Genomic DNA, 12,213 nt, shown 5'->3' with positions numbered 1-12,213 from the left:
CAAAGCATGAGACAAGTCGAGAGTGTGTTTGGCTAAGGTTATTGAACCAACATATCCAGAAGATATGTAATTTTCCTTTACATGAAAAGTTTCCAACTATCTTATACGAAGATAATACAACATGTAAAACTCAATTGAAGGGTGGTTACATCAAAGGTGACAAAATGAAACATATTTCACCAAAATTATTCTTCACCCATGATCTTGAGAAAAGAGGTGATATAAATGTTGAACAAATTCGTTCTAGTGATAATTTAGCAAATATTTTTACTAAGGCATTGCCAACTTCAACATTTGAAATACTACTACACAAAATTAGAATGCGTCAACTCAAAGATGTAATGTAATGTTTCCATTAGAGGGAGTCTAAACACAAGTTGTGCTCTTTTCCTTTAACCAAAGTTTTGTCCCATTGGGTTTTCCTGGTAAAGGTTTTTAACGAGGCAACTTGTAATAGAATATTGTGTACTATTTTTCCTTTATTAGGTTTTTTATCCTAAAGGGCTTTTCCTAATAAGGTTTTAATGAGGCATATTATCTACCAATGGGTATCTAAAGGGAAGTGCTATGAATATCTTATTAAGTGGATGTCCATCAAGATCAAGATAAGTTTTGCTGTACTTTAAATTCTAATAGTCATTAGAATTATTAGAATTAGATCTCTACTTCATTTATACTTCTTATGCCTCTAAATAGAACTTTGATGAAGCATTGTAATCATCCCATTGATCAATAAAACACATTCTCTATTGCTTCCCATAATTTCTTTGAATGTAACACCCCAAACTCGGCTTAGACGTTATGCCCGAATCTGCGGTGTCACACTAGATTATGTTTTGAAACGTGTAGTTTCATTGTAAAGTCCATTTTGTATTAAAACCCCATTGTGATCTTTATGAGTAGTTAACATATCTTGTTTGTTGTTAGAACATAGGTTGGTTTAACAAAACATATGTCATATTAAATTGTTAATACATTTGAAAAACATTGTTTGTTGCGGAAGCTTTTAAAACGAGTTGCGTAACGTGGTAGTTGAAAATCAATTATCTTTTGAAAACCTGAGTCCTACTACTAACAGATATAAACCAATTTAAATAAATCCCTAAGTAAAAATAAAACTTAAAGCGGCCTTATTGCATAAAATTTACCCAAATAAAACTATTTTTACTAAAAAGTCAGATACAAAAACATAAGCAGTGGTGTGGCCATCTCCGAGTCCCTCACAGTACCGACCTGACTAGGGATTACCTGCATAGATAAGCAGAAGAGTGAGGTTATGAAAACTCAATATTTAATCCCTATTTATCAAGCAGAAAATCATGCAGTGTAAAACAGTTTGGGCCTAAGCCCTTATCAGTGGCAATATCAGTGTGCGCCTTAGCCCATTACGATAATCGTATAAGTGTGGGCCTTAGCCCCATTTTACTACAGTATCAGAGATGCATATAGAGATCCTACCCATCCATCCTCTACGCTCCACTCCGTTCAGCCCTACACTCCATATGGGGATAAAATCGACCCACCCATCCCTACACTCCAGAATATAGTATTGATTTGCGGCACTAATAGTGTTTGCAGCAGAGCTGCCAGTAATAGGCTATTAGCCTTTCAGTACACTTCCTCCAATATCATATATCCCACCCCATGCAATGCAACATAATATAAATGTACATACAATAAAAATGGCATGCTCAAACAGTCATACATCACATAGGGGTATATTCGTTATTTACCTCATAAGGGTATAACAGTCATATCATAGATTAGGGTCTAGGTATACTTATCAACCCAACAGTAGGTCCACAGTCGTCTCGGGATACCTGTGCAACCTTAACAGTTAAATAGCGAAAATGGGCCCAAGCCCAAAACACGGCCCATGTGGGCCTACATGCTCATGTGGCCCAATAAGCCCAAATAATGGCCTTGGCCGTGCAAACTACACAGCTGGCCCAATAATCTCCACACATCCGTGTGGTTTTCCCGTGCAGGGCCCACTAGCTTGTGGGCCCACATAACCCATTTCGGCCCAACATTGCCCAAAACGGTCTAAACCCATGAGATCATTCATGATGGCCTCTACTGTCAAACGCACGTGTTTATGCGTTCAATTTACCATACGAGCGAGCGCACGCTCTTGTAGCGTCTATGAACATGCCTTCCGGTTTTTGCCGATTAACAAACTTTGCAGTGTGATTACACACCTGTTATGAATCTGTAGTTGAAACGCTTCTGAGATCCAAAACACCTATGATGACAACAATCCCATCATCAGTTCATGTTCATGATTAATCCAAAACCATAGTAGTGGAGATACTTAATGCTATTCATCAGTACTTACCAATTGAACAGTCGTAGAACCCCCTCCTAAACCAGAACCAATGCAATCTCCCTAAAGCTCTATCCTTCACACACACAGTTAACCAATTCATAAGAATCTAAACCCAACAAAGACATATCTACAACTTTAAGCGCTTACCACGAATGAAGGGATCACTTGTCGAGAAAGAACAATCAGTGTTATCCCTTGACTAAAGAGATCGAACCCCTTAGCAACATTAGGCAAAAACATAGTGTTAAAAGAGAACCGTAGGTACGGTAAAAAGAAAAAAGGAATGAACCAAACAAAGTCAAATAAGTAGCACTTACCACCAAGACCATAGATAAGAAGCAGAAGCCAAAAGAAATGTCGACACACAGAGGAAAAAGAAGGAGCAGTATTCAGCCAGCAAAGAATAAATTGCACCTAAGAGAAGAAAAGAAGAAATGGGAACCTCGATCACTCCAGGCTAAAATAGAAATGGTCAGAGAGATAGGGAAGAGATAGGTATCCGGCCTAAAGGGAAAACATTTGAAAAGAGTTGTGGGGGAGAAGACAAACCGTAGGGAAATGGTTTGGAGAAAGTAGTAAAATCGTAGGCAACAAAGACCAAAAAGGTACTTCCCAAAAGCACGACTCAACTTTAGAAACAAAAGAAAAGACCACAGAAGAGCAGCCAAAACCGAAAATCCTAAGCAAGAACTACTCAGCCAAAAGTCCCTATGCATAACACCCAATTTCGGTACAACTTCACTCAACCTCAAACCCCATTTTTTCCTCCCCCTTATCCCTCTCCTAAAATCTCTCCACCTTATTCTACTCAACCACCTATTCAAACTCCCACCAACTCCTCAATTTCGGTCAACCTAGGATACCTCCCTCACACTTGTGACAAAAACAAAATACTCCTTGCACCTTGCCAACGCTCGAACCTCATACCTCTAAAAAGCACCCACACGCCATTTACCACTAGACTAGCAACCTTCTTATAACAAATTTAACCCGCAACAATTTAAAAGACTACTAACTACAGGCAAGGGTTACACTTAAAAAGACCAAAGTTGCCCAGACTTGAACTCAAGACCTCTCTAACACTCCTCAAGACACTCGACCACTGAAACAAGAATACATTTATGCAACACAACATACAAAATAAACACTTCAATTTTTGGGGCGTTACAACTCTACCCCCTAAAAGAAAATTTCAGCCTCGAAATTTACCTGATCAAAATAGATGAGGGCATTGTTGTCACATCACCTCCTCGGGTTCCCACGTGGCTTCCTTAGAACTGTGATTATGCCATAGCACCTTAACTAGTGGAACCGACTTCCTCCTTAAAACTTTCACATCGCGGTCTAAAATCTGAACCAGCTCCTCCTCAACAGTCAGATCAGGCCTAACCTCAATCTCCTCTGTCGAGACGATGTGCGTAGGATTAGAGTGATATCGCCTCAACATAGAGACATGGAACATATCATGGATCCGGTCCAATTCTGGAGGTAACTCAAGTTGATAGGCAACTGATCCCACGCGCTTCAATGGTAGGGCCCAATGAACCTAGGGCTTAGCTTGCCCTTCCAACCAAACCTCAGTACCTTCTTCCATGGCGAGACCATAAGAAATACCAAGTGCCCCACCAAATATGACTTTTGCCTGTCAGATGCCACTTTCAGTCGATCCCAAATCATTCTAACTTTATGTTCAGTAACAGAAATCAATTAAAGACCCAGAATACATCGCTCACCCAACTCAGTCCAACACGTAGGACTATGACACCTATGACCATATAATGCCTCGTAAGGTGCCATCTGTATACTAGTTTGGTAGCTATTGTTGTATGCAAACTCTGCCAACGGTAAGTAATCTTCCCAATTGCCATGGAAGTCAATTACATAACTCCTTAACATGTCCTCCAGTATCTGAATCACCCTCTCTAATTGTCTGTCTGTTTGAGGATGGAACGCAGTACTGAAGTCCAACCTTGTACCCAATGTTTCATGCAACTTTTTTCAGAGCTGAGACGTGAATCGAGGATCTCTATCAGATATTATAGAAACTAGTACCCCATGTAGTCGCACTATCTTAGACACATACAGCTTAACCAACTTCTGTAGCGAGTAATCAGTACGAACAGGTATGAAATGGGCAGATTTAGTCAGTCAATCAACGATGACCCATACTGAATCCTTCTTAGTAGGCATTAAGGGCAGCCCACTAACAACATCCATAGTCACTCTCTCCCACTTCCAAAGTGGAATCTTAACCGGCTGAAGCAACCCTGAAGGCAGCTGATGTTCCGCTTTAACCTTCTAGCAAGTCAGGAATTTACCTACAAAATTGGTAACTTCACGCTTAAGACCTGGCCACCAATATAACTCTCGAAGATCTCGGTACATCTTATTCCCGCCAGGATGCATAGCGTAAGGGCTACTATGTGCCTCTTGCAGTGTAGACTGCCTCAAATCAGCATCTTTCAATACACAGACTCTCCCACGAAAATAAAGTACCCCTTTGCTATTCAATCCAAAATCTGAAGCTTCCCGACTCTCTATCTGTTGAAAACGAGTACCCAACGACTTATCTTTCAATTGTTTACTCTTAATCTGCTTAATCCATCTCGACCTAACTTAGAGTTCTGCCAACAAGCTATCATCATCAAACAAACTAAGACGAGCAAACATCACCCTCAGATCAGTCATAGCCCTATGGCTCAGTGCATCAGCCACCACATTAGCTTTACCAGGATGGTATTCAATCAAACAGTCATAATCCTTAAGCAACTCAATCCACCTATGCTTCCTAAGGTTTAGTTCCTTCTGAGTGATGAGTTATTTGAGGCTTTTGTGATCCGTATAAATAATGCACTTCCCACCATACAGGTAATGCCTCCAAATCTTCAGTGCAAATACCACCACGTCCAACTCCAATTCATGTGTCAGATAGTTCACTTCATGCGTCTTAAGCTGATGAGACGCATAAGCCATTACCTTACCCCCTTGCATCAACACACATCCTAAACCAACATGTGATGTATCGCTGTAGACAGTGAATTCCTTTCCAGACTCTGGCTATTTTAAGACAGGGGCCTCAGTCAGAACTTTCTTGAGTTTTTCAAACCTTTCCTACTGCTTATCAGTTCAGTTAAATGGTACTCCTTTATGCAACAATTTAGTCAGAGGTGCAGTAATCAATGAAAACCCCTCAACAAATTGTTTATAATACCCTGCCAAACCTAGAAAACTTCGAATCTCAGATACCGACTTAGGCTGCTTCCAATCTAGAACCGCTTCAATTTTCTGAGGATAAACCCTAATCCCCTCAGTAGATACCACATGACCTAGAAAAGTTACCTCACGTAGCCAGAATTCAGACTTGCTGAATTTAGCATATAATTGTTTCTCCCTCATTATCTGTAAAACAACTCAGAGATGTGCATCATGTTCACCCTAAGTCCTCGAATACACCAGAATTTCATCTATAAACACAACTACGAACCAATCCAGATAGGGCTAGAACACTCGATTCATCAAATCCATAAAAGCCACTGGTGCATTCGTCAGTTCGAACGACATCACTAGGAACTTGTAAAGACTGTAACGAGTCCTAAATGCTGTCTTAAAAATATCAGTCTTCTTGACACTTAGTTGATGGTACCCCGATTGGAGATCAATCTCAGAGAAGATCGAAGCTCCTTGAAACTGGTCAAATAGTCGTCAATCCTTGGTAGGGGGTACTTATTCTTGATAGTCAATTTGTTCAGTTGTCGATAGTCGATGCACATACGCATAGTTCCATCCTTCTTCTACACAAACAAAACCAGTGCTTCCTATGGAGAGACACTAGGGCAAATGAACCCTCGATCCAGTAACTCTTGAATTTGAGCCTTAAGCTCTACAAGCTCCTTCGGTGCCCCTAACATCTTCTAGCACTCGCCCTGATGGCGCTTCCTATAATATGCACGAGACTGCAGTCCAGTAGCAGCAATAGTGACCCCAACTCTGGCGGGCCCATCCAATCTAGCCTTCTTCTTAGGCCCCATAGTTGAATCTGAGGACTCCCAAACCCTCTTGTTCCTTCCCTTATCATTCTCACGATTCTGGCGCTCAGCGAGCTTCACATCCTTGGCAATCTTTACCTTTTCTACTAAGATAGCATAATCTCGCTCCTTCTTTGAAGCTATCAGAACTCGTAGATTATCTCTGAGGCCATCTTCGAAACGAACACAGCACTCTTATTCAGTTGCCATCATCTCACGTGCGTAGCGGCTAAGTCGCAAAAACTCAGACTTATATTCAGCTACTAACTTATCCCCCCAGGTCAGATTTAAAAACTGCCTTCTCTGGGCATCCGTATAACTAGCACCTATATATTTCCCTTGGAAAGCATTCTTGAAAAACTCCCAAGTCAACCAGTCGGGTTGAGTACCCTCTTTCACTGTAAGCCACCACTGATAGGCTTCATCTCGAAACAACGACACTGCACCATTCAGTTTCAACTCTGAGGGGCAGTTGAGGTCATCCATGATCCTCTCCGTGGCCTCTATCCAATATTCAACCACATTAGGAGCAACTCCAGTGACACCCTTAAAGATCTCAGACCCATTAGATCTAATTCGTTCCGTTATCGACCTGCGACCCACAGTACCAGTATTGGGCCCAGTGACCCTTTCCAGTATTCGTAGCATAGCTTGGGACAGTGCATAATCCCCAGCTACCTGATCAAGTGACCCAGTCTCAGTCACAGGTGACGCCGGTGCTTTTCTTGCCTCAACGTTAGGCATATGGCCCGATGCCGAAGACCCAGCCCGAGCACCTCCACGGCCTCCATTGCGGCCTCTTGTACCCCTTCCACGAGTACCTCTAGTGCTCATTATCGATTTGCATATTCTCTGTATTAATAGTTTTATGCATCAGTTTTATAGTTCCAGTGTTTATTAACGAATATTTTTTATGAAAACTAGTATCATAAATTCAGAGTTTTTATTTTCGCAGTTTGCAGTCTTACTACAGTTTTAAGTTACCCTAACAAAAGTCTCAGTACAGTCTATTATCTACAGTAATCTCAGTATTTCAATTAAACAATAGTGTTATAGAGCTTACAGGATCGGCGTCAGAGAGTCGATAGACCACACATTCAGAAGTATCACATCAAAAATTCTTTTCTACTCTTTGAAACAGTTCCTTTGAAAATTTACGTCTTTAGAAAAAACCCAAATCCACAGCCGAGTTTTGCAACCTGACTCTGATACCACGAAATGTAACACCCCAAACCTGGCCTAGATGTAACACCCCAAACCCGGCCCAGACGTTACAGCCGAATTCGGCGTGTCACATTGAAGTGTTTTTCGAAAACCATGTTTTCATTGAAAACCCTTCTTGATGTAAAACTCATTGGAGCGTTATTGTAAAACTCATGTTTTAATTAAAAATCTTTGAAAAGAATATTTTCGTTATAGATTAAAGTGAATGGAAGCTGTGCACCAGGTAGGAAGCTAGAAAAGAGGAGGTGAGTCTATTGGACTACTTAAGTACCAAGCTCTTCATGGATCCAATCCTAGACATGCACACATCCATTGCCACACTTAAAGCATATTACTTGTCCACGAACAACAAATTAAGTTTAAGTCCATTTAAAATATTTATTTCCTTTGAAAACATTTACGTTGCGGATGCTTTGCTCGGTAATCGTGATATTTTGAAAATAAGTAACTTTTATAAAATGTGCCCTAGAGCTAACCAATTTAATAACCTAAAATATTAAAAATAATAAAAAGAGCAGCCTTATTACAACTTAAACCAGAATAAAATAATCAAAATAATAAATCCGAAACTTATTTTAAAGAAAATAGAAACTTAATCTTCGTGGCCACTCTGAATCCCGCCCAGCTCCAAGTCCACCAACTAGGGCTCACCTGCAAGGATGGAAGAGAAAGGGGGTGAGTTTGGTAAACTCAGTGTGTAAAGTATCCCAACCAGAGCCCAAATCGGTTCAAGCTTTACTGGGCCTTAGCCCATATCAATCTTAATCTGGGCCATAGCCCCTTACAGTATCAGAGTATATTGGGCCTAGCCCATATCAGTATCAATTTGGGCTGTAGCCCTATTACAAGTCGAGATATATTGGGCCTTGCCCATATTAACATAGTTGGGCCCAGTTCAATACAGTTGGCCTATAACAAAACAGTCTCATATGATTAATGCATGATAACCCCATCCAACCCTGCACTTGCCTCCGTCCATCCCTACACTTCCTGTGGGGAATAAATCACCCACGCCATCCCTACACTTACAATGTTAGCACCGGTTGCAGCACTAACTATAATCCGTAGCAAAGCTGCTTATATCAGAATATGTGGCACAACCACCAGAACGGGTTCTTCCTCCATAACATAACCCAGATCTCATGCAACAGATATACATGTCATGGCATACAACAAACAGAATCAGAATATCATGCATTTCAGTCAAAATTAACCCTAGGGGTATAACGGTCATTTTGCACCTAGGGGTAAAATGGTAATTTCCATACTTAGGGGTATTTTAGTAAAATTCACTATTTTAGGGTTTACATACATCCTACAACCGTTAACGGATCAACAGAAACACTTACCGAGCGTCTTTACTGAATTAGGCCCGTTGGCCCATTAACCCGTTTTCGACTCATTAAGCCCAAATATACCCAAGTGCACGAAATTGCGCACTCTGCAATCATACCACTTTAGATTACCAAAACTAACAAACAACCATCTAACGAGCGCTCACACGCTCGCAAGTTCACAAAATGCTGGCTTTCCGGCATTTCGGCTTTTTGGCTTTTGCCGATCTAGTCTATGAGTGGGTGTCATTTACACACTTGTTTGTGACGAAACGCTGACGAGTTCCACACACGAACTGCCTACAATCAATTACTAATACATTAACTATGAATCCATAGCAACTTATCTGCAAAACTCCTTACTAAAAATCGACCATTAACACTTTAGGTACTAGTGTTCTTACCTTTGCCGAAATAATGGACTAGATCTAATTCTGGTCATTCCAAATATCCAAGACCTCGATTAGTAGCCTTTAATCGACACTATAGGAAAACAAATCATATATCACCACTAAACCCTTTGAGTACAATCAACAGGCACCCTTTGTATATAGGGGTTTTTCGGCTTTTACCTTAATTCATGAATAACGAAAGAAAGATTCGAGCGTTTACCTATATCGTTATGACACTACTCCCAATCGATTGTAGATCCAACCACCGCATAAGAAGGAAAAATACTCAACCAAGGGTTCGGCCTTTGCAGTACCTCAAAGTAGTAAGATTTCGGTTTTGGAAGAAAAGATACGAGGTTTGGCTTCAATGGAAATTTGGCTAACCAGTTTTGTTGAGGATTTATGAGAAAAAAGAAGAAGAAGAATATGAAGGATTTAGGTTCAGCAAAAAGATAGGATGAGAATCGGCAAGAGGGGAAAGAAAAGAGAAGAGGGGAAGAGATGAGAGAAGGAAAGAAAAGAATAGAAAATAGAAGAAGGAAAAAAATAAATCCAAAATATACGGCATTTAATATAGCTATGGCCGAAAAAGTGCCTTTGGGCATAATAATTTTTTTAAAATTCCAATTCCCTAATTTGCTCCTTGATTTTTGGTCAAATTAAAAGTTTGAATTTCATTCAAACTCCCAACCGATCAGCAGCCTTATCCACCTGCTTGCACCGCTTCAGCATGCTGCCAAGAGTCCTGGTCAGACCCCGATTCCTTCCCCATACATGCAGCAAAAATCCAAACCCTTACTAATATATGGTCACAATTAATTATAAACCTTACCTGCTTCAGTTCTGGCCCACTTTAAAAATTAAACAGAATTCGCCCGCGTACAGACTCAAACCTGCGCCCTCCCCATATGCCCAGCACGCTACTGCCACTGAGCCACAAGCGCTTCTTGTGACATAGTTCGGTCGCAATTATTCTTAAACCTTACTTTAGTGCGATCTGGCTTCTTAAAATAAAAAACAAGCCTTTGCGTGTGCCAACCCTCGAACCTAGGCACTATACCACACTCCCAGCGCCTCTGCCACTGGGCCGAGCTTCCCTTTTGTGTTACCTTTTAACCCCGACTTTATATAACACTTCCCTGCGTCGTTCCCTGATATAAAGAAAAATAAAACTCTTTTGCACATGTTGGGAGTCGAACCCCAACTTTCCTTCCCACTACCTAGCATGCTTAGCCACTAGGTCAGGTGCTACTTTATGTTAAAACTCAGCCCAAATTATTAATAAGGCCTATTGCCCAGATTCCCTAAGGTAGCATAAAATTAATATTTCTCTAGAGTCTTAAACACCAAAACAACAATACATTTATAAATATATATATTTTTTCCTATCTAATAATAATAATTATAATAATTTTATAAATATATCTAATAATAAAAATTTCAAATATCAATAATACAGTAAATAATAATAATTTTCATAAAAATTTTTCAAACATACATGCAGTAATATTTTTCTAATAATCATAATTTTATTTCATAATACTAATTAAAATTTCGTAAAAATTTAAAATATCCGTAATAATAAATATGGTAATTTAATTCAAAATTTTTTTCTTAAACGATAATATTTAAAACTTCTTAATTATTCAGGTTTCCTTCTATCCGAATCCCAGACTCAAAACCCAACTCTTCTAGGCCCCAAAAATCGGGGTGTTACACTAGACGTTATGGCTGAATCTGCGGTGTCACACTGGATTATGTTTTGAAAAGTGTAGTTTCATTGTAAAGTCCGTTTTGTATTAAAATCCCATTGTGGTCTTTATGAGTAGTTAACATATCTTGTTTGCTGTTATAACATAGGTTGGTTTAGCAAAACATATGTCATATTAAATTGTTAATACATTTGAAAAACATTGTTCGTTGCGGAAGCTTTTAAAACAAGTTGCGTTACATGGTAGTTGAAAATTATTTATCTTTTGAAAACTCGAGTCCTACAGCTAACAGATATAAACCATTTTAAATAAATCCCCAAGTAAAAATAAAACTTAAAGTGGCCTTATTACATAAAATTTACCCAAATAAAACTACTTTTACTAAAAAGTCAAATATGAAAACATAAACAGTGGTGTGGCCACCTACGAGTCCTTCGCAGCACCGAGCCAACTAAGGATTACCTGCGCAGATAAGCAGAAGATTGAGTTTATGAAAACTCAATGTGTAATCCCTATTTATCAAGTAGAAAATCAAGCAGTGTAAAATAGTCTGGGCCTAAGCCCTTGTCAAGGATAATTCATCAAACACACTTATTGTGTTCTCTAACCAGAACTCAGCCTTTTCCGCATCATAGCTTGTTGTAGCTCAGAATTCTTCAGCTCCATATTTTCTAATCTTGTCAACTGGTGGTCTACCCAACTGTACTGGATTCACTCGTGGCATATCAGAAGTTTGAGGGGGATTAACCGAGGGTGGAGGTTGTTGTACAGCCGGATTGGTTCTAATATATTGGGTGAACCACTCGTTCATCATCTAATAGAAGGCTTGCTTAGCCTCGCTATCACGACTACTCATAGCCGGTCGGGAATCATCTTGCACAGTCCCTTGCACGGGAGCAGGCGCATTTCTTTCAACATCGTCAGCTACAGCTCTATCGTGATCCATTTGTTATATAAAAGCACATTTTAACTTCAGGAGTCATCACACTATCACAGATTCAGATATATGGCATGTATAGCTAGACTCACATACGCTATGGTAGTCCTAGAACTGACTAAACCATAGCTCTGATACCAGCCAAATGTAACACCCTTAACCCATATCCATGCCGGACTAGGGTTAGGCGGCATTACCAAGCATATCGAAAAACTTCACATTCATTTTACAAACATCATAGCATCATAGACAAACATCAA

Source organism: Gossypium hirsutum, chromosome A06, assembly GCF_007990345.1.
Source record: "Gossypium hirsutum isolate 1008001.06 chromosome A06, Gossypium_hirsutum_v2.1, whole genome shotgun sequence".
Lineage (NCBI taxonomy): Eukaryota > Viridiplantae > Streptophyta > Magnoliopsida > Malvales > Malvaceae > Gossypium > Gossypium hirsutum.
Note: the sequence above shows the minus strand (reverse complement) of the source record.